The sequence below is a fragment of the Ovis canadensis genome, chromosome 3 (assembly GCF_042477335.2).
Source record: "Ovis canadensis isolate MfBH-ARS-UI-01 breed Bighorn chromosome 3, ARS-UI_OviCan_v2, whole genome shotgun sequence".
NCBI lineage: Eukaryota > Metazoa > Chordata > Mammalia > Artiodactyla > Bovidae > Ovis > Ovis canadensis.
Genome location: NC_091247.1, coordinates 186,084,283 through 186,107,884, shown reverse-complemented (window position 1 = coordinate 186,107,884; position 23,602 = coordinate 186,084,283). Strand labels below are relative to the sequence as shown.

Here is a 23,602-nt window from a genome sequence, read left to right as displayed (position 1 = left end):
AGCACTTGGCACCATGCCTGCCACATGGTAATCACTCGGTAAATGGGAGCCTCTGACAGAGGTGCTATTAAAAATACTGAAGGATCAATATAAACCAGGTGCCAGCCAGCTGAGAGAAACACCACCTTCCACAAACAGTTATAGCCCAAACCGGTGCATTCCAGCTGTGTCCACCCTAGACCAGGAAGCAATCATGGAAGGGAGAACAGGGAAAGCAACCAGCCCTTCTCGGGAGTTTCTAGAAAGTCTGTGTTGGGAGGAAGGGATGTTGAACAGATTCAAATGCCATCTAGGAAGGCAAGACCTCAGTGAGGCTTTGGGCTTGTGGACATCTGAAGAGCAGATTCAGAGAGAGGGTGAGTGAGAGCAAGGTGCGGTATCTGAGGGCCTGATGCGGATGCTGTGAGTTAAGGCTCACTTTCTGGATAAATCTGCTGATGAGATCTAGGGGAGAACGTGGAATACATCACTCATGAGAGTATTTTTTTTTTAATTAAAAAAAATTTTAATTTAAACTTAAATTTTTTGGCTGTGTTGGGTCTTCCTTGTGGCTCACAGACTTTCTCTAGTTGTGGGCGTGGACTTCTCTTATTGTGGAGCAAGGACTCTAGAGCATGTGGGCTCGCTAGTTGCGGCAGGAGGGTCTCTCTAATTATGGTGCATGGACTTAGTTACCTGGAGGCATATGAAATCTTAGTTCCCTCACCAGGTTTGAACCCCTGTTCCCTGCATTGGAAGGTGGATTCTCAACCACTGGACCACCAGGGAGGTCGCTAGAATATTTTCACTGCTCTAAAAACTCTCTGTGCCCTGCCTGTTTGGTCCTCCCCTTCTACAACCCCTCAAAAACTACTCATCTTTTTTCCCCATAGTTTTGCTGTTTTTCAGAATGTCATATAGTTGGAATCATATTAACAGGCAGTTTTTTTCATATTGAGTCTTTCAGTTGATAATATGTTTAAGCTTCCTCCATGTCTTTTCATATCTCCAGAGTTCATATTTTTTTAGCACTAATATTTCATTGTCAGGATGTGGAGCAGTTTATTTATCCATTTGCCCACAGAAGGACATCTTGTTGCTTCCAGGTTTGGGCAATTATGAATAAAACAACTGGAAACATCTATGTGCAGGTTTGGAGGTGTACATGTTTTCAACTCCTCTGGATAAACACTGAGGAGAAGAATTGCTGGATGATATGGGCAATGGCACCCCACTCCAGTACTCTTGCCTGGAAAACCCTACGGATGGAGGAGCCTGGTGGGCTGCAGTCCATGGGGTCGCTGGGAGTCAGACACGACTGAGCGACTTCATTTTCACTTTTCACTTTCATGCATTGGAGAAGGAAATGGCAACCCACTCCAGTGTTCTTGCGTGGAGAATCCCAGGGACGGGGGAGCCTGGTGGGCTGCCATCTATGGGGTCACACAGAGTCGGACACGACTGAAGCGACTTAGCAATAGCAGTAGTAGTATGGTGCTGCGATTCATGGGGTCGCAAAGAGTCGGACACGACTGAGCGACTGAACTGAACTGATGCTAAGAGTTTGTTGAGTTTTGTTAGAAACCACAACACTGGCTTCCAAAGTGGCTTTGCATGCCCACCAGCAATCAATAAGAGTTCCAGTTGCTCCAGATCCTCACCTGCATTTGGTGTTATCAATGTTCCAGATTCTGGCCATTCTAACAGGTGTGTAGTGGAGGCTCATTGTTTCCATTTGCTTTTTTCTCATGATATATGATGCGAACATCTTTTCATATGCTTATTTGCCCTCTGTATATCATTTTTCTGTTAAGGTTTTTTTTGTCTTTTTTTTTTTTTTAAATCATGTGGTTTGTTTTCTTCTTGTTGAGTTTTAAGAATTCTTTGAATATTTTGGATAGTAATCCTTTTTCTGGTTTGTTTTTAAGACAGAGAAATCCCCAAGTATGGTTATAGGCAGATGAGCTGCCAAGACGTTGAAGAGAAAAAGAATTAGCAAGAACATAAACTATGTATACAGTATGACTTGAATCGTATTTCTTTATGTTATTTGTTATCAGTTGTTATCGTTAATACAAATAACATATACATGTTATTTATGTTATATGTTATCAGGGCTTCCCTGATAGCTCAGTTGGTAAAGAATCCACCTGCAATGCAGGAGACCCTGATTTGATTACTGGGTCAGGAAGATCCACTGGAGAAAGGATAGGCTACCCACTCCTGTATTCTTGGGCTTCCCTTGTGTCTTAGCTGGTAAAGAATCCACTCGCAATGTGGGAAACCTGGGTTCGATCCCTGGGTTGGGAAGATCCCCTGGAGAAGGGAAAGGCTACCCACTCCAGTATTCTGGCCTGGAGAATTCCATGGACTGTAAGGTCTGTGGAGTCACAAAAAGTTGGAGATGACTGAGTGCCTTTCTGGAGAAGGCAATGGCACCCCACTCCAGTACTCTGCCTGGAAAATCCTATGGACGGGGGAGCCTGGTAGGCTGCAGTCCATGGGGTCGAGAACAGTCGGACACGACTGAGAGACTTCACTTTTACTTTTCACTTTCATGCATTGGAGAAGGAAATGGCAACCCACTCCAGTGTTCTTGCCTGGAGAATCCCCAGGACGGGGGAGCCTGGTGGGCTGCCATCTATGGGGTCACACAGAGTTGGACACAGCTGAAGTGACTTAGCAGCAGCAGCAGCAGCAGCAGAGTGCCTTTCACTTTCATGTTATTTGTAACTTTTAATTTTATAGAGTCACAAACTTAAATAAATTTGTAGTACTAGGACAAAGGACTCCCATAAACCTTTTATCCATCTTTGCCCATTGTTTATAGTTTGCTTCAGTTTTACTTTATTATCTTCCTTTTTTATTGAAATACATACTTAGCGTCAGCACAGCACAGAAGTCTTAAGTGTACAAATCAATGAATTTTACACGTGGAGACCCAGTTGGAACTACCAACCAGATTGAGACACAGAACATTCCAGTACTCCAGAAGTTTCCTTTGGTTCCTCTCCCATTCACTAACTCTCTTCAAAGAAAACCTCTATTCTGGCTTATTTTACTAGAGTTTGATTTTGCCTGTTATAGAACTTCACAAAAATGGAATCATAGAATATCTACTTGTGTGTGTGTGTCTAAACTCTCACTTAGCAGTGTGTCTGTGAAAGTCATTCATTAAAAAAAATAATAACAGCTTAAGATACAAGTTATATACCATAAAGTTCATCCTTTTAAAGTAAGCAATTCAGTTGTTTTTTCTTTTTTAAAATTTATTTTTAATTGGAGGATAATTGCTTTACAATACTGTGTTGGTCTCTGCCATACATCAACATGAATCAATCATAGGTATACATATGTCCCCTCCCTCTTGAACCTCCCTCCCACCTTCCACCCCATCCCACATCTCTAGTTTGTCACAGAGCACCTGACTGAGCTCTCTGCATCATACAGCAAATTTCCACTGGCTATCCATTTTACATATGGTAATATACATGTTTCCATGCTACTTTCTCAATTTGTCTAATTTCTCAGTTTAGTGTATCAGAGAGTTGTGCAACCACCCCCACTATCTTATTTCAGAATATTTTCATTGTCTCAAAAAAAAAACAAACACCAAAAACCCTCATCATACCCATTAGCAGTAAATTCCTATTGTTTCCCTTCCCCAGCCTGTGGCAACCATTAGTCTATCTTCTATCGCTAAAGATTTGCCTATTCTGGACATTTTACACACATGCAGTTATACACTATGTGGTCTTTAGTGACTGGCTTCTTTTACTTGGCATAATGTTGTTAAGGTTTGTCTATCTTGTAGCATGTGTTGGTGCGCCATTCCTTTTTGTTGCTGAGTAATATGCCATTGTAGGAATATACCACGGTTCTGTTCGTCCGCTCATCAGTTCATGGATATCCGAGTCACTGTGCTTTTTTCACACATGATACTAATTTCTGCCTTTTTATTTCTGTATAGTAGTCTACTGCATGAATATTCTCAGTTTATCCATTGTACTGTTGGTAGGCTTTTCTCTTCCTTGTTCTTGGCCATGTTAAGCTGCTATGAACATTTCTGTACATGTCTTTGTCAGGTGTGAGCACTCACTTCTGTTGGGCATGTAGTTAGGAGTGGAACTGTGGATCACAGGTTATATAACTATGGTGTGTTAGTCGCTCAGTCGGGTCCGACTTTTTGTGATCCCGTAGAGTGTAGCCCACAAGGTTCCTCTGTCCATGGAATTCTCCAGGAAAGAATACTGGAATGGGTTGCCATCCCCTTCTCCAGGGGGATCTTTCCAACTCAGGAAAGATCTTACCTGAGCCACCAGGTAAACCCCTATACAAGTATATTCAATGTTAGAACATAGAGCCAAACACTTTCCCAAAGTGGTTATAGAAACTTACATTCCCATCAGCAATTTATGAGAGATTGAGGAAGTCCCATCTTCGCTAACACATGTTATGTTAATTTCAGCCATTCTAGCTGGAGTGGTGCTAACTCATTGTGGTTTCAACTTGTATTTTGTGATAACTAATGAGGGTTAGCACCTTTTCAATTTGCTTCCTGGCTAGTTATCCTTTCTTATGTAGTACTCATTCAAGTCTGCCCATTAAAACAGAAAAAAAAAGTTGGGTTGTTTGTCTTTCCCTTAACATAGATGTTCTTGATAAATTCTGGATAACACCCTTGCTTTGTATATATGTATTATAAATATTTTCTCCCAGTCTATGGTCTGATTTTTCACTCTCTTAAATGCATCTTTTAATGGATGAAAGTTCTTTATTTTAACGAAGTTGAATTTAACAATCTTTTCCTATCATTTATACTTTTTGTGTCTTAAAATTTTTTTGGCCTAATTCAAAGTCATGAAGAACTTTCTTTTAGAAGTTTCACATTTAATTTTTTACATTTAGGTCTCAGATTCATCCTAAGCTATTCCTCTCAATGGTATAAGAGAAGGAGAAAAAAAAAATCTATTTCAATGTGTAGATAGGCAGTTGATCTAGCACCATTTATTAAAAAGATCATCTCTGGGACTGCCCTGGTGGTCCAGTGGTTGAAACTCTGTGCTTCCAATCCTGAGGGTGTGGGTTCTATTTCTGGTTGAAGAACTAAAATTCCACATGCTGTGTAAGGTGGCAAAAAAAAAAAAAGAATAAATAAAATGAAAAAAAAAGACCATCTTTCCCCCTTATTTACAGTGGCACCTTTGTAATAAATCAGATGACCATATACATGTTGATCTGTCAATTTTATTTTAAATATGTATGTGTAGAGATTTGAAAGGGCTTCCCTGGTGGCTCAGATGGTAAAGCGTCTGCCTGCAATGTGGGAGACCTGGGTTCAATTCCTGGGTTGGGAAGATCCCCTGGAGAAAGAAATGGCAATCCACTCCAGCACTCTTGCCTGGAAAATCCCATGGACGGAGGAGCCTGATAGGCTACAGTCCATGGGGTGGCAAAGAGTCGGACACGACTAAGCAACTTCAGACTTCAGTCTGAGAAAGATTTGAAGGAAATAACATTTGTTAATAGGTGCTATAGTGAGTTTGTAAGGTTGTAGATATTTTTGATTTATTTTTTAGTATTTTCTCTACCAACCATGGGCTGGCTTCCTGGGTGATGCTGGTGGTAATGAACCTGCCTGTCATTGCAGGAGATGTAAGAGACGTGGGTTCAATCCCTGGGTTGGGAAGATCCCCTGGAGGAGGAAATGGCAATCCACTCCAGTGTTCTTGTCTGGGAAATCCCATGGACAGAGAAGCCTGGCAGGTTACAGTCCGTACATAGGGTTGCAAAGAGTTGGACACAACTGAAGCAACTTAGCACTCATGTATACCAACCATAATACTATTTTAATACTCAGACAAAATAGATAAAATATTTTTCTAAAATACCACCAGGGTGTAGGTTCTAGGAGACAGAGGAAGGGTTAGGTTGGACAGTAAGCAGGAGGGTTTCCTGAAGTAGGAAGGTATCCAGGCTAGTAGATGATGAGGAGAGAATTCAGAGCTCAGCTGACAGGCCTTCCATCTTCTTAGGGACCTCAGTTTTCTGGAGAAGGTGGTGTAGGAGGTTGAAGGTGAGGAAAATAGATACGATCATCATTGATAATGCTCTGTTGTTAAGTACACACTGCTTGCTGCTGCTGCTAAGTCACTTCAGTCGTGTCCAACTCTGTGTCCGACCCCATAGACAGAAGCCCACCAGGCTCCCCCGTCCCTGGGATTCTCCAGGCGAGAACACTAGAGTGGGTTGCCATTTCCTTCTCCAATGCATGAAAGTGAAAAGTGAAAGGGAAGTCGTCGCTCAGTCATGTTTGACTCTTAGCGACCCCATGGACTACAGCCTACCAGGCTCCTCTATCCATGGGATTTTCCAGGCAAGAGTACACACTGCTTAGCAGTTTATAAAACACTTACAGGCCCACTTCTCCTGTGTTCTCCCCAACAGTCCTGCAGGCAAGGCCCTGTGATTACACTCATTTTATGGATAAGGAAATGGATGCTCTCTGAGTCTTGTTCAAGCATCCACTTAAGACCATGTTATGTCAAGCCTTGTGTCAGTTCTGGGTCCACAGAGACATTTAGGGCATATTTCCTATCCGCTCTCAGGCAGCTCCTAGCTCAGGCAGAGGAAACAGTAAGTATACGGACAATTAAAAGCTAATGTATTAGTGCTCAACAGAATATTACTCAGCTGCAAAAAGGAATGCATTTGAGTCAGTTCTAATGAGGTGGATAAACCCCTAGTCTATTATACAGAGTGAAGTCAGTCAGAAAGAGAAAGACAAATACTGTACATTAACACGTATATATGGAATCTAAAGATGGTACTGATGATCCTGTGTACAGGGCAGCAAAGGAGACACAGGTGTAAAGAACAGACTTTTGGACTCAGTGGGAGAAACAGAGGGTGGGATGACTTGAGAGAACAGCATTGAAACGTATACATTACCTTATGTAGAATAGATAACCAGTGTGAGTTTGATGCTTGAAACGGGGCACCCAAAGCCGGTGCTCTGGAACAACCTAGAGGGATAGAGTAGAGAGAGAGGTGGGAGGGGGTTTCAGGATGGAGGGGACACATGTATGCCTATGATGAATTCATACTGATGTATGGCAAAAACCATCACAATACTATAAAGTAATCCAATTAAAATAAATAAAGTAAAAAATATTTTTAAAAATCTAGTGTGTTAGTGCTATGAGAGATAAATGCAAGATGATGTTGGGGTGAGTCTCTCCCAGTTTTAGAAAAATTATGCAAGTTATATATGCTGCAAAGAAGAACTATTAAACTCATCTTGGTGTGCTTTTCCAATTATTACTTTATGATTAATTATCAGAAAAATTGATCAACTTACTTTCTCACCTGTCATCTCTAAATCTGGCTGACGGTGGACATTTTTTATTCTTTTTAAAAAAACTTCATAGGTGAAAAATGGCATTCCATGAACATTTTTATTCCTTCTTTTTAAATAGACCGTTCCTTTTTGGACCATTTTTATTTTAAAGCATTTGGGGTTTACCTTATGGGTGCATATTGTTGATATTCACATATTGTTGGTGATTCTTTGTCACAGAGTTGCAAAACCTTTTTTCCGGTTTGTCTTGCCTATGGATCATACTTTTTTTGAAGCTCATTTGGAAGCTAGTCATAGTAGGAATAACATTCCAAAAGGAAAGAGTAATAAGAAATTTTCCCTCTTAGATATAAAATGTATTATAGAGCTACCATCCTTAAAGTGTTGTGGAACTGGCACAGGAACACACAGAAAGACGAATGGATACAACCCAGAAACAGATCCAAGAATATATGAGTTGGTAGGTGATGATGGTGTGTGGACAGCTGGCTATTACAAAAATTATATTCGATTTCTTTCCCACTCCAAAATTAAAATGAATTCCAGATGGATTAAAAATGTAACAAAATCTTTTTCTTTTAATGTAACAAAATCTTTTAAAAATTTAAAAAAAAAAAATCTGTAATCCTCTTCTTGTGGGCAGTAACACACACACACTGCGCTTTGCCAGCCTGAAGAACCCCAAGAAAACATTTTGGAAAAAATATCTGAAAGGAAATGTGCGAGTTAACCACGTGGAGGTAAAGAGAGGCTCGGAAGGGCACTCCAGGCTGAAGGAACCCACCGGAGCAGATGTCTGGAGGCTGAAAGACTGCAGCGTGCGCACTCCAAAGACAGGGTCGAAAATGGAACTCAGGGCGCCCACAACGGATCCGAGGCTTGAGTCCAGGTCCGCCCCCACAGGCCATCTGCATTGTAAAATAGCACTTTTCCCATATATGGTACTTAATATCTGTTCTGGTATCAACAGAATGACATGGGTCAGGGAAAACAGCTCGCGGGGCGGAGTGTCAGCAGCCCGGACTTTCTCAGTCGGCTCCCGCCGGGCCTCGCCCGGAATCAGGCAATGCACCAAAATCCCTGCCGGGATCCGCTGAGACTCTACTCCTCCTGGTTGGATTCTCTCTGTGTCAATCCTTCTCCTGGAACCTGGCGGTTCGTTGTGCCCGCCTTAGGGGGCGGGGCTCCCGCCTAGGAAGACCGGGGGAAGGTGGAGAGGGTGGAGATGGGGGCGGATGGGAGAACGTATTCCCACCCCTCTGGGCCTATAGGTTCCACCCACTGCCTTTCCACAGGTCAAGCTGTCTGTTCATCATGAGCAGCAGCTGGTTGGAGTGGGTGAGACAGCTCAGGGACGGGGCTCGTCCCTTCAGGCTCCGCCCCGCAACCGGCGCCGGGCTCGGAGTGGGCGCGCTCTGAGAGGGGCGGGGCGGCAGGGCGGCGAGGAGCAGCGCAGGGTGCGGTGAGGCGCGCAGATCCTAGCTGTTCCTGGGCAGGGCACTGAAGGCTGAGCGAGGCTGACCTGCTGCAGCTCCCGCCTCGCGCGCTCGCCCCACCCCGCCGTCGCCCGAAGCGCTCGAGGAAGCCCTCTCGGGAGAAGCAGCGCCTGTTCCCCGGGGCAGATCCAGGTTCAGGTGAGCGAGCCCCACCGGCGGGTCCCGCCCCGAGCGGGTGAGCGGGGGTGGCGGGGACCGGACGCGTGGAGTCTGGGCGAGCGGGCCGATGAGTGGTTGTCGGCCTCCGCGCGGCCGGCGAGCAGGCATGGGCTGGGGAGAGCGGGCTGGGCACCCTTCACAGAGGGGCCCCGGGACGCCCGCGTGGATGCTCAGTGAAGACGCCGACGGAAGCCAGACCGGGGAGCCGAGGAAGGCTTGGGGCCGGGCGCTTCCCGGAAACCCTCCGTACCCCCTCCCTGCCCTCCCGCCGGCGCACTCCGCAGCCCGGGCACCCGGGAGCCTCGACCTCCCCCTGCCGCCGGGGCACGCGCCCCGCCCTCGCCTCGCCCAGTGCCCAACTTGGGCAAACTTTTTAACCCCTTCCGGGCAGCCTCTGTCCCTTGGACACAGCTGCTTGGGCGAGGTTCAGGTGGGGGGCTCGGGGCTGCGGCTCCTTGGGAAGTTTCCGGGCGTTTTCGAAACGGGGGTAGCGGGCAGGCGGGGACCGTTTGGCAGCTGTCAGGGCGTCCTCCCGAGTCAGAATCGGACAGTCCTGCAGCAGACATTGCTCTTGGCCCGGTTTCCGCCCTCGGCTCCAGACTTCCTCATTCGCCCGGGTGCGATCGGCTGGTCGGAGGAGGGGGACCGGGAGAGGTGCTGCCGGGTGCTTGGGAAAGGGGACCCGGTGGGGATCCCGGCTCGAGACAGGAAAGACTTCCTCCTCCCTCACAGATCCACATCCTTTGACTTTTGGCCTCTGCTTCCTGGGAGTGGAAGGCCCGGGAAGGCCCGCACCAATCTCCGCGACCCCGGCGCGCACCTGATTCCAGCGCACCTGCGGACCGCCCCAGCAGGGCGAGGGCGGGGAGAGCTGGGTTCTGCTCCTAGAGGATCCGGGCTGGGCTATTGCATCGTGCCCGTTTGGGCCAGATCCAGGGTTTTCTACTTACCCCGCTACCCCCCGCCCCCCGCCCCAAATGTCTTCTTTCAGGATCCTGATCTCCTGCTGTCCAGGGGCCACGCCCAGGGCAGGACTTCACCCCTCACCCCCCTGCGCCTACCCCCCGCCCCCCACCCGGGCCTGCACCCCCCCCCCCCACCGCGCCCCCAAGAGCCCAGGTGTCTCAGAGACGGAGTATCTTCCTGGACTAGGTTGCAGATTGTCTTGAGGTGTGGGGGCAGGGTGAGCACCGGGGCTGCTATCTGCGGCCCCACCCAGCTGGTGTGGGGAAAAGGTTCCCGGGAAGTCCCAGGTCCTATGCACCGGCGGATCTCTCTCCGCTGGGCAGTTGAGAGACCCAGCCGCTTCTGGGTTCGCTGCACCCTTTCCTGGGCTTAACAGGATTGCAAAGTAACTGTTGAGTAACTGTTGAACTGGAAGAACCTTAGCGCCTTCCTGCAACACTGTGGCCATTTCTGAGTGCTGTCTGAACCTGTAACCTCACCGGGTGGTTTATTCCCTTTATGGTAAGAAGGGAGGCTGGTTTAAGGCCTATTTAGACAGTCACTTGATTAATATTAGTCAATTTATATACAAGGCTGCTGGGAGTGGGGGGAGGGTACACAGATGTGTAATTGAGCAAATATTTAACTGGCTCCTCTGTGCCAGAGACTCTGCCAGGTGGTGGTGGGGTGTGAGGTTGAGTAAGACCTGGCCTGTGCCCTGGGGCATTTAGGGGAGAGCCAAGACAAATCCGTAGATGACTCTAAGGTGAGGCGAAGATGACAGAGACCCTAGAAGGGTGCTGTGAGTCATGGGATTGGGAGAAGGGAGCCAGCCCGTCCTATGGAGAGCCCAGAGGCCTCTGCCTTAGGGGAGTTTACAGTCCTCAGGGGGAAATAGTGGCCCAGTGACTGAAATACAGAAGCTGCCTGTGATGAGTGTCTCAAACAGGCCTCAGACAAAGGATTCGAGGAATTCTGAGAGGGGCCACTTCTGTCTGGGATGAGAAGGAAAGCTGCCTTGAGGAAGGAGGACATGGCAGGTTTGCCAAACCGAGGCAAGCATTCAGTGTTGGAAAGTGAGGACTCATATACGATAATTGAGGTGTAATTAAAAACGTCAAGAGATTGCTCAGTGTAATTTGAGAGCCGCTGTGCCCCCCAGATGGCTGCAGGGTGACACTAAAAAAGCTCTGTTCTTCAGATTCAGCAAGTCCCGGCAGTGCCCATGGCAGATCCAGGTGCTCAGATTGGCAGGCAGTGTCTGGGGAAGGGCAACTCCCAGAGGTGCGTTCTGTGGGGCTCCTTGTCTGAAGGGCAGGTGAGGGTAGAGGAAAAGAGAGGGTCAGGGCTTTCTGACTTTTATTTTTTATTTTTAAACTGTTAACCTAAGGGGTTGGAGATGGGACAACTTCCCTCTCACTGGATGAAGGACGCATGTTAATCACAGCCTGCCTCTTGCCCATTCTTGCTCCAGCAAAAAACAAAACACGGATCTGTTAGCTTTTCAAAAGGAGAAAAGCACACTCAAAAAATGCTGCATTGTTGTGTCGCCTGGTGGAGGGTATTGCTAGAAGCCAGGCTAACTGTGCTTTCTTCACTTCCTCTTCTAGCTAATCCTTCCATAAAGTACTTAAGACAGCCCTTACCAGCTTGACATCTTTATTTCAAAAGGAGAGGAGGAGTTGGCTGTTGTTTTCCTCTGAGCCTGGCCCTACCCTTCTCTTGGTGGGGGTGGGGGCAGTGGGGAGGGGTGGTGGAGAGAAACCCCAGGCAAAGGAAAAAAAAAAAAAAATCCAGGCCTTGACAGCTTCCTCCCAAGCATCATGTTCCAAAAATATTTAGAATAACAATATCTGTGTGTCGTCTTGATTAAACAAACCTCCTAATTTGCTGAGCATAAAACAGCATCTCTGCCCACAGGGGCAGGAAGTGCATTTTCCCTTTGTGCAGCCCCAGAGAGTCACTGCCTCTTGGCTTTAACCCTTGGTGTGCTGAGCCCCTGGGCTTAAGCCCTCTGGTGACAACGGAATGGAACCCTGGCTGCCCCCTGGGAAGCAGTAGGCTTGTGACTTAACGGGATCCGGTTCTTCATGAGAGCTGGGAGGAGTGGAGTCCTGAGTTTTGGCACTAGACAGCATTCAGATCCTGACCCTGCCACTTATATGACTGTAGGCAAGTCACTTAACCCCCCAAGCCTCAGTGTCCTTATCTGTAATACAGGAGTCATGATACCCATCCTACAGAGTTAGATGTGGGAACTAAAAGAAATTAAGTATGTAAAGGGCCTGATACATAGTGACTGTGTACATTTTTAAGAAAATGTATGTGATCAGTCTTCATTCCCTGGGTTGTCAGGTAAGGAGACAGGATAGGAAGGGTAGATGGTTCTTCTGGCTCCTAGCTCAATGCTCTTTCTGCTTCTAAAAATGATGTGCTCTGTGTGTGTGTTTGCTTATGGACCGCAAAGCTTGAGTGGTAAAAACAGATGGTTCCAGGGCCCATCTGCTGATGTTCTTGGTGATGAGCTTGTGCTCACTAGCCTTGTTGCAGGGCCCCGGCTCAGGCAGAAGATACACAAGCTCACTGTGTTTTAGTTCTCAGACACAGCTTCCGTGGTCCAGGGGAGAGCTAAGGGGTGACATGGAGGTACACTGGACCTATTGTCTGGAGGCCTGGCTTCTGGCTCTGGCCCTGGTTGGGGGTACATTTGATTTTGCTAGAAGGCATGTACTGCTTCACAGAGACACCACACCAGTTTATGTGTCTGCCAGTTATACCCAAGAGAGTTTGGGAAATTGAGACACGCAGGAATTTAAATTTTTCCATAATGCCCCAGTTTCTTAAGTGCCATTATGCCCTGCTGATGGGGTCTAAGTTGTAACAACTCTCTTTATAGAAGGTAGTTGGGCAATATCTGTCAAAGCATAGTCCTTCTGACTGATTTCTAGGAACTCACGGGCAGATAAACTCAAACATGCAAAGGGAAATGTCCAAGGATATTCTTTGTAGCATTGTCTAGAGAAAGACAGGAAATAAGCTAACTGCCCATTAAGAAGGTCAAATAAATCATGGTACAGCTGTATAGTGGGAATCCTTGAAGCCCTTAAAAAATCGAGACTGAGTACCTATAGGTACTGATTGGGCATGCTCTCCAAGACATATTTTAAGTGGATAAAACTTGATACAAAATGGGATACATGTTGCTCCCTCCTGTGTGAATCATTGCATGATGCCTCCGCTCTGTGCATGGAAAGCTACAGAAACCCAAGTAACAGTGGTTGCCTCTAGAAAGGGCCCAGGAAGCCAGAGCCTGCGGTGAGCATTGCTTTTTCCACTAAATGCCTTTTTACATGTGTTGACTACTTACATAGTCAGAAATTGAAATTTTTGTTAGTTTTACTAACAACAAAAATAAGTGGTTGGCTGGCCAGTCTTGGGGGTCTCTGCTTTTAAAATGCATTGCTTGAGATCTCAGATTGCATACTGAGTGCCTGCCACGTGCAGGGGAGGAGGAAGGGTCTTAAAAATGGACTGAATTGCTCTGTGGTTGGAACATTTTGGGGCCTGTTTTCTTCTCCATGATGTCATATTATCACCAGACTAACCCCTTTAAACAAATGTCTACTCTGATCCTTTCCCTTGGTTTCTGGAAAATGGTAGGTGCTTTGATTGCCTTTTCTCTGCTGTATGAGAAAAGGAAGCCCGCGGGACGTGTGTGGAATGTGTTCTAGGAAGCCCTTTTGCCAGCTTTCCCACAATCCCCCTGGCTCCACGCTGTCCACTTGTCCTTTCCTGGGGAATCCATCCTGACCAGGAGGCCAGACCAGACCTTTATTCTCTTGGGTCTTCCTCATTTGTAAACTTGGGGTCATTGCAACCCACCCCATCTCCAGTTGTCCCTTAGAGATCTGGCCTGTGGTTTTTACGTATTAATAACATTGGAAAAGCCCAAATTTCTCAAGAAAATGTGATCAGAGGGGGGTTTTGAATTGGAGAGCCCTGCTAGCCTTCTCAAGAAGGGCTGCCATAGCCTTGCACAGTGTGGGCCCCAGAGAAGACTCAGGCTCAGCTCACTCCTGAGCTGGCTCTTTCCTGTAGCACAGCTGGTGGAAGACCCCTTTAGGGTCACAGGCAGGCCTGTGTCCCTGACAGGCAGCTCTAGGCCTCTTGAAAGGTGATGTGAGTCACACATGAGTACACACAATCAGCCTGGGTCTAAAATGGGCCTGTCACCCCATGGGCAGGTGGTTTGAAGGCGGGATGCCAGCCTGTGTCTGCCCCCTTCTCTCTGCCCCCACCTGCCCCTCAGGCTTTGATGGCACCAGATATTTGGGGAGCAGGCGGAGAGCTGCCCCCTTGTGTCTGATGCAGGTCTCTTTAAAAAGTAACTGAGGCAGGCAGGCTGCTGTCAGAAAGCCTCAGGCCTCTATTCTGCTGACTGATGTCTCTGGCCTGAGGTGATTTCAGCACCCGGGGTGGACACAGCACACCCAGGCCTAGGCAGGTGGGCCCAGAAAAGGCTCCTGGCCAACCATTGGCTGAGGGCCAGGCCATCTAGGGAGATCTCACGACAGTGCCCTCAGCAGCTGTCTTCATCTGCAGCCCTGGGTGGGGAAGCCTTCCTCTGTGGCTGGAGAGACCCTTGCAGGGTCTTCTGGAAGTTGCCACTGAAAGGTGTGGCTTCCTGCCTGGGCGGGTGGGGCTGCAGCCTGCAGGGAAGTTGAAGTGCTCTTGAGTTTCCCCTCCCCTCCCTCTTGAAGGTCACTTCCTTGGTGCCTCTCAGGGTGCCTCTCACTTCCTTGGTGCCTCTTGGTCCTTATGGTTCTTACGCTGCTTCCCAGAGGAACAGGGGGCTTCTGCGAGGCGAGTCCCTCTCTTACCTCCATGGATGTTATTTTGGAAACTTCGATCTCATGTTTCCTTAACTCTAATTCTGAATGATGCCCGGCTTAAAAGAAAAATCAACAGGGACTAACCTTGTGGTCCAGTGTTCCAGACTGCCACCTCAGGGGGCACAGGTTCCATCCCTGATCCAGCAACTAAGATCCCATACACCAAAAAAAAAAAAAAAAAGAGAGAAGTCAGCAGTAACAGTACAATCCTCCGTACTGAATTTACATAGGATCGTAGAGTGTCTGAGATGGAAGGGATCCTGTGTGTATGTGCTCAGTTGCATAGTCGTGTCTGACTCTGTGACCCCATGGACCATAGCCTGCCAGGCTCTTCTGTCCATGGGATTTTCCAGGCAGGAATACTGGAGGGGCTTGCCATTTCCTTCTCCAGGGGATCTTCCCCAGCCAGGGATCGAACCTGTGTTTCCTGCATTGGCAGGCAAATTCTTTACCACTGAGCTGGGAGGCTCAGAAGGGATCTTATAATTTTTACTCCTCTCACCGCTGCGCACCGCCCCCCGCGCATGACAGGGTTGAGTCAAACTCAGTCTAAGTTGGTAGAAAGCTCTGGCCCCTGGTTTCCTTCAACCCCAGTGCCTTTCAGAATCACGTGGCCTCATTTAAAAGTGTTTCTGAGCTGTTATCATGCCTTTCCTCACCTTAACACACTGTTCAGCCCAGCAACACGTACTTAGCTCCTTTCATCTTTGCTTAAGTCTGTTCTTCCACACCCTTAATCGTTTTCTTTTGGGGGCTGGGGGCGGGGAGGGGCCTAAGAGTTAAGAAATGGGGTGGGAAGTGGTTTGAGTTTCTCTGAACTTCTTCCAGTTGGACAGTTCCACTTGGGCTGGAAGTTCCTGCGGCTCAAAAATCAATATTTCACATGGGGCAGCGCCAGGCGGCGGGTGGGCCACTCAGAGCCACATCGGCTTTCCACTGTCCTGCAGCTAGTCCTGGTTTCTAGTAATTTTAAGTCACTTAAGGTCTTGGGTGATCGATTAGTTGTATTTTCGATACAAAACCCATGCAGAGGGAACCACACCAGGGCTTTGGGCTCTGGCAGAGCTGGGACCAGACCCCTGCCTTTGCTCCTGCTAACTGTTAGGGTGGAGTCTCAGCTTCCTCATTGGCCTCATGGAGATGCTTCTTTTATAGGCTTGTTGTAACTTGCATAGAAACACACACCAAGTGGCTTAGTTCTTGTCCTCCTCTTCCTCCCCTTTTCAGGTTGTCACCAACATCCTCTGTCTTTGGGTGGTAGGAGATGTATGTTCAGGTTTTAAAGATTTTAAATTAAGCCTGTCCCTTAATGATAAGGCATGGTGAGATGACTGAGGAACCTGTGGGAAGATTCTTTGAGCTTGGAGACTGAGGTTTTCTAAGCCTATGACCTTTGCATTCTTCTTCCCAGATCACACAGTTCAGCTGGTGACGCAGATCTGAACCGGTTTAAGCATTTTAAAAAAAGCTGTTACAAGGCTGCCAAGGCACCTTTATTTCGAGTTGTCTGGTGTTCAAAAGCCACCGAGTTTCCTGTGTTTTGCATAAGGCCCTGGGCTGGAGAAGGCAGCTTCCTGTCTGATAAACATAAAGAAGCACTTGGAACCATTTGGGTGACTTAATCTAATTGGGCTGAAATGGGGGCAAAGGCTGAACTGGGAGGTCAGAAGTAGGGTCTTGTTTCATCTCTTCATCCGCAAGTCCTCATCAGCACCCTGCATGGACTTGATCCCTCGTCCTTCTTGCGTGAGTGGAGTTCAGGTCTCACTGGTACTTAGCGGTAAGCTTGGGATGTGAAGCCCTGGGCAGCCGAAGCTCTAGAATGCCACTTAGTGATCTCTCTGTCTCACAAAAGGCGGGTGCTCAGTACTTATCTGAAAATTCCTGGGATAGGAAAGTTGTTAGCAGGGAGCTCTTTTTCTTTTTTTCCTGTTGCAGAGAGCTCTTTTAAAGTTTTTGTCTATTTTTTAATATTGAAGAATCAGCTATTGGGTATTGATCCCAAATTTCTTGGCCAAGTCAACCATCAAAGGACTCCTTCCTGCTGCATGACCTTCCCTGTGCTGGAACGGCTGGCCTTTAGTGGGAACAAGGGCAGAGAGCCTGCCTCTGGTCAGGAGCCTGACTCTGCTAGGGAGTTGGGAAATGGGGACAGAAACTTGGGACATGAGGCGGCTTGTGTCAGCTTGAGCTTCCTGGAGGCTAGAGTTGCCTGGTGGGGAGGAGGGAAGATGGGGAAAGAAGGAAGGAGCTCTGGTGGGGGGACGCTGGCTGGGAATCAGGATGTCTGGGCTGAAGTCCCAGCTCTACCAATAATAGTAATAATAATAAGAGTTAAGTCTCATTGACCACTTGCTACGTACCAGGTACTGTGTTAGTGTTTTTACATGATTCTCTTATTTAATTCTTCCCTCATTTCTGGGAGGTAGGACGTTTGCCCCCATTTTACAGATGAGGAGACTGAGCCTGATTCACACTCTTGTGCTCTGACCCCTGTGTGACCTTGCAGATGCCCTTCACTCCTGGGCTTGCCTGTTGTCATTTGACAGTGAAGGGTTGGACTGGTTCCCAAGCCTCCTCCCTCACCTGTGGCCAAGAACTAATGAGAGGAGCAGAACTTTTGGAGCTGTGGTGGAACTGGGCTCCTCATCCGTGGTGAGGCTGGCTGCTTGGAGCGAGGTTGATAGTGTTGCCTTGGCTACTGACTTCACCTTTAACCTCAACCGGCCATTTTTCAAGTGTGTGTGGTGAGCCCCGGCTGCTGTGTCTGCCTGCCATTGGAGGGGCCCTGGCTGGTCACTGGGAGCCAGCCAGCCAGAGAGCCTGCCACCATCTCCGTAGTGGGCGCTTCTTGCGTCCACTTGCAGAGTACATTCCTTCCTGCTTCATGTGTCTGTCTGTCTGTTCATTTGGTAACCACTCAGAGCTTTACAGTGTGTGCTGGGTGCTTGACTGGGCTCTGGAAATAAGGAGGGGAAGGAATCAGGGACTCTTGTTTCCAGGAGCTCTTAGCGTCCCACTAGAATGCTGAGGGCCCAGGGGGATCTGAGAAGGCTTCCTGGAGAAGGCGGCATCTGAGCTGGTTTGCAAGGTGGGGACGTGGCACAGCATGTCCAGGGAACAGGGCTGGGACCTTGTTCAGTTGCTCAGACTTCAGCGGAGCTTTGTATAAGGGTGGTTCAGGTCACCAAGGCCCTCTGAGTCACTCTGGGCTACTGATTTCCTTTCCTCGTAAGAGATTTCCTTTCCTCGTAAGTAGCTCTGGGCCCCAGCCCCATCTCGAAGCCCCTTAAGCAGCCCAAATGGCCCAATAAGGCTTGCTACCCTGTGCCATTTCCTGGGAAATGTGGGGGTGCAGGATTCCACTCCCAGGGCCTTAACCTCTGGATGCCTGCTGGGAATTCTGCCTGTGCCCTCTGGTTATGTGGTCAGCCAGCTGAAGGACTTAGGATGAGATTTTTTTCATGGAGTGTTGAGAGAGACATAATTGTTACTGGAATCAGTTCCTTTTTTAAAGGAAAAGAAAAGGGGGTGGAGGTTTGTTTATAGCGCAAATAATGTAACAACAAAACTAGCAAGAAACAAATTTGCCCTCACCCTATCCACCCTGTGCATCTTTCTGGGTTTCCTGTCCATGGACATGCATACTTTGCAAAATTAAATACTAAAATTAAATATTAAATTAGATATTGTCGTGTGTTCTAACTTACTCAGTGCTGTAATATAAAGTTTCTTATGTTGCAACAGGCTCCACAATTATTATTTTAATGGCTATGTTATGGTCCACTGTGGGAAAGAACCATTACTGACTTTGCCAGAAAGTTCCATGGGTTTTATTGAGTCTCTTGGAAATTCATCCATTCAGTAAGTGTATCCTGAGAATCTGTTTTAGGAAAGAAACTGCTGGGTGCCTAGGATGAGACATTCCAGGCCCTGCCCTCAAGGGGCTCACAGTCTATGCCCAGGGAAGAATCACTTCACTTGGCTGTTACGGGTTGTGATGGGGGTGAGCATGGGAGAAAGTGGCTGCTTAGACGCCCAGGTTGAGTTGAGGAAAAACAGGTAAAACCACTTTGTCATCAGTGATGAGAAAGCACAGGAACTTGGACTTGGGAGAGCTTTCTGGGCTCACTGGAGGAATATCTTCATGTCCCCCCAACTCCCTGAGTGGTTCATACAGGTCTGGGCCAGAAGACACACGAGGAGTTGGGGTGGGATGGGGAGGAGGGAGGGACACAGCCTCCAAGGGACCTTGTCAACGAAGAGGCTGGGGAACTAGCCCCTGGCCTTCCGGAGGGAGGCCCCTTGGTGGCCATGAGTGGCAGGCAGCTGAGGGTGGGGGCAGTGAGGGTAGGAGGGGATGTCCGTGAACTGTCCGAAGCCAGGCAGGCTACCTGGGCTCTGCTGCGGCTCCTGCCTCTGGGGAAGGAACCAGTTGCAGCAACAAGTTGCAGCAGTGTTGTTTTGTTGTAAAGAGGAAGTTTCAGAATCCCAGTGGCTGCTTGTGAGCAGGAAGATGTTTACAACTGTGAAGGAGCTATTTGGGGCTCCGTGCAAGCGGAGAAGATGGGTGGTCAAGGGCCTGGAAACTGGAATGCTGTGTCTTTGCTCTGGCATTCTCTTTCATTCCAGATAAATGACTTCCTTGCTGTCATTTCTTCACTCTTTCCATCTCTTTGCTGTCCTGGTCCCCCCTAGCCCCAGCTCCCAGCTCAAGGGAACTGCTTGGCAGGAATTCTGCTATCTTCCCGGAAAGTGAGAAGGCCAGGGTGGGATGTGGTCACTTGGAGACTTCTGTGGTCCTGTTTCAGGTTTTGCCAACCTCACCAGGTCCCCACTCCAGGCTGTTGTCGGGTTTTGGATCAGTACCAGGTCTGCAGGGTTGAGGTTTGAGTAGAAGAGCTCTGTCGTGGTCCTCAATTCCCTCCCTCTCCCCCACCCCTGCCATTAAATACACATTCAAAAAACCAAAAACAAACTCTAAACCTAACCTAACCTTATTTTTTACATATTGACTTAAAATTACTAATAAGAACAACACAGTAGCTGGGGGTTTCAGCACTTAGTAGAGGATAGTGTTCCCTAGTGGTTGAGATGAAGTCCGTTGTATCTTTTTTTACATCTGTCACCTTGTTTATACTACTGTTTGGTAGCGATTATAGGCTAGAGATTATCTTTGGATTTATACTATTTAAAATTATTTATGGCTTTTATATTGGAGGAGCAGAGATGGGTACAGGAATAGAGAACTGGATAAAGCAGAAGGTGGCAGTGGGGCGTGGGGAAGGGAGTGGGTGACTCTAGAAGCAGCAGCTGGGTTTAAATCCCATTTTCACTCAGTTTATTTATTCATTAAATATGTATCAAATGCTGGCTGTGTGCTGGAGACTGGGTTCTGTGGATACATGATTGGATAGAAGTAACCGAAGCCTGTCTTTGACATTGCAGTGGGGAAAAGCAGATGGCAGCCAGACAGACAGGCTCACGGTGGCAGGTCATTATGCTATGGAGAAGATGATCAGGTGAAGGCACGTAGGAAGAATTACAGACCAGGCCACCTAGACAACAGAAATTTACTTCTCACAGGTCCCGAGGCTGGAAGTTCAGGATCAAAGTGCCCATAGGGTTGGCTTCCACTGAGGTCTCTCTCCTTGGCTTGCAGGCAGCCGTCCTCATCCCTGCTGTGTTCCTGTGTCTGAACCTCCTCCTCTTAGGACACTAGTCAGATTGGATTAGGGCCCACTCTTACTGTCTCCTTTTCACCTAATACGTCTTTAAAGACTCTCTCTCCAAATGCAGCCGCATTCTGAGGTCCTGGGGGTTAAGGCTGCAGCAGGTGAATCTGGGGGGAGGGCACGGAACAGCCCGTGAGAGGGGAGAAGGGAGGGGGAGTGTGTGTGTCGGGGAGGCCTCTCTAACCAGGGACCCACTGATGGACACTCAGTTGTTTCTTCAACTGCTTTGGACCCCAGTTTGGTCATCTGGAAAATCTGGGTAATATTGATAGACCCGCCTCTTGGTGCCTTCGGGGAGCTGAAGTGTGCCAGGCACTGTGTGCAATGCCTGATTTGGGGGGGCCCCAGTAAATGTGTCCCCATACCCTCCCCTGCCTTCCCTTTTCCTTCTGTCCGCTTTCATCCTCTCTTCTCTTGAGTGCCACTCATTGTCATCAAAGTGCTTCAGTAACTGGGCCCACGGAATGGACCAGGGATGGACCAGTTTCTAGGTCTCCCTACCTTCCTTATAAGAGTGATGGCACACCGCCCCCGCCCCTTCTCGTGGACCAAGTGTTCTTGGAGGTGGCCTCCCCTCCGATGAGCCATAAACACTGCTTTTATGTGAGGAAGGGGAAAGGCTTGTGGCAAACTGGTGCAGAACCATAAACCTAGAGTCCCAGTTGCCGGCCGAAGTGTCGGATGGCTGCTGGGAGAGCTTCCCTTGCTCTGGCAGTTCCCCTGCTTTCCCTCGCTGGTCTCCATCTCAGCCCTTCTTGACCATACTTGCTGGTGTCCCTGCCTCTGTTAGAGGAGTTGCCACTGGGACCCTTAGCACTGCACGTGGCCCACGATAAGCACTTAGTACTTGCCCAAGAAACAGCTGGATGTCTTTCATTTTGTCCATTTTTAACAAACCAGTTTTCATCTATTTTTTAAAAAGGTATTTATTTTATTATTTATTTGTTTGGTTGTGCTGAGTTTTAGTGGCAGCATGTTGGATCTAGTTTCCCAACTAGGGATCAAACCCAGGCTCCCTGAGTTGGGAATGTGAACCAACTTCTACTGGAACACCAGGGAAGCCCCAAAGCTTTTTTTTTTTAATCACTATGAAGGTTGAAGTCACACTCCCAATCCCACCAAAGTGATAGTATTAATGTTCCCATTTTGTTGTTGTTCAGTTGCTCAGGAGTGTCCAACTCTTTGCGAGCCCATGGACTGCAGCACACCAGGCTTCCCTGTCCTTCACCATCTCCCGGAGCTTGCTCAAACTCCTGTCCGTTGAGTCGGTGATGCCATCCAACCATCTCATCCTGTCATCCCCGTCTCCTCTTGCCTTCAGTCTTTCCCAGCATCAGGTTCTTGTCTAATGAGTCAGCTCTTCCAAAGTATTGGAGCTTCAGCTTCAGTACTCCCAATTAATATTCAGGATTGATTTCCTTTAGGATTGACTGGTTTGATCTCCTTGCAATCCAAGGGACTCTCAAGAGTCTTCTCCAGCACCACAGTTCAAAAGCATCACTTCTTTGATGTTCAGCCTTCTTCATGGTCTAACTCTCACATCCATACATGACTACTGGAAAAACCATAGCCCTGACTAGATGGACCTTTGTCGACAATGTCTTTGCTTTTTAATCTGCTGTCTAGGTTTTGTCATAGCTTCCAAGGAGCAAGTGTCTTTTAATTTCATGGCTGCAGTCACCATCTACAGTGATTTTTGGAGCCCAAGAAAATAAAGTCTGTCATTGTTTTCATTGTTTCCCCATCTATTTGCCATGAAGTGATGGGACCTGATGCCATGATCTTCATTTTTGAATGTTGAGTTTCAAGCCAACTTTTTCACTGTCCTGTTAGTTCCTCTTTGCTTTCTGCCATAAGGGTATTGTCATCTGCGTATCTGAGGTTATTGTTGCCATTTTAGAGCTGAGCTGGGGAAATGGAGGCTCAGAGAAGCTAAGTGCCTTGACCCAGGCAGCAGGTAAGAGATCCCAAGTCCTCTCCCTGCTCCTCTAATTTTCAGGCCAGTCATTTTCTATAGATCTGCTTCCATTGCCTTTTCTGCCCTGTCGTCCTGCTTGACCCTGTAAGTGTTTGTGAAGCTAGCGGCTTGTAGACTTTCAGGCTTTTGTATACAGTGGCTGTCAGCCTGGTGATTCCCTGGCTTCTGGTGTCAGGTGTAAAGAACAACCACCCCTGCTCCATCTAAGACAGGGCAGTGGGCAGCAGGTTGGGGTGGATGGCCAGTGTGTGACCTGGGCACAGCCTGGCTTCTGTATGGATCCATAGCTGTTTCCCCCTCAGCCTCCCAGCACTGCTACCACCTCCTAGCCATCTCCTGGCCGCCTCTGAGCCCATCAGCCTGCTATTCTCAGCCTGCCTTCTGCCCAGAGCTGGGCCTGCCACCCACCAACCGTCTCCTGTGCTTGCCAGGGTGAGGAGGAGGTAGCTGCGCCTTGCCAAGTGCTCGTGAAGAATGCCTCATCATGGGATTAATTACTGGGCGCCGAGCACGGTGGAATTCATCAGGCCTTTTCGTCCTTGTGGCTTCACACCTCCAACCTTCTTCCCTGCACACCTGAGACAGATCTGTGTGTTAGAGGCTGAAAAATGGTGACTCTCTTCCCCTTTAAAGCAAGTTGCAGGCTTTAATTATCCTTAGGTTGAAATGGCAGAGAGCCCCACACCCCCTACACCACCCCCGCCCCCGCCCGCCTGCCTTTCTGGCTTTCAGACAAGAATCTGAAGAATGTGATACTCCGTTTTGGACCTGAGCAAGGATCAGGGATCAGGGGCTGGAGCAGGATTCTAGGCCTTTCTGGGGCTTTAGCAGGCGGCCTTTGTGCTCTTGGACCTGGGACATTTCACACTGGTTTTGGTGGTCAGGAGGCGTGTTAAATTCTTGCCTCCTCAGTGGGATCCTCCGGGGACAGCTGGGAGGGGCTGGGGGAGAACCCCCCCTCCCAACACATTCATCATAGAGAAATTGGGTTAAAGGAGTTTGCAAGGGGTTGGGCACAGGGGGTCAGTGGCAGCCAGGAGAACCGCAGCTGCGGCTTT

At 48.2% G+C, this 23,602-nt stretch overlaps 1 protein-coding gene and 1 long non-coding RNA gene across 2 annotated transcripts in view; one reads left to right on the top strand and one right to left on the bottom strand.

The window, feature by feature from the left end:
* Window positions 1-3,230: 3,230 nt before the first annotated feature.
* On the bottom strand, window positions 3,231-8,404 carry LOC138437655 (uncharacterized). Its single transcript, XR_011256097.1, has 3 exons — window positions 8,124-8,404; window positions 6,931-7,004; window positions 3,231-5,100 (listed from the first exon to the last, which is right to left on the bottom strand). It is a non-coding gene; the product is annotated as an uncharacterized lncRNA (long non-coding RNA).
* Window positions 8,405-8,740: 336 nt separating this feature from the next.
* Window positions 8,741-23,602, top strand: part of MYH9 (myosin heavy chain 9) — an 85,383-nt gene continuing 70,521 nt past the window's right edge. The window contains exon 1 of the mRNA XM_069585335.1: window positions 8,741-8,973. The gene's annotated coding sequence lies outside the window, so the exon portion shown is untranslated. The remainder of the gene's footprint in view (window positions 8,974-23,602) is intronic.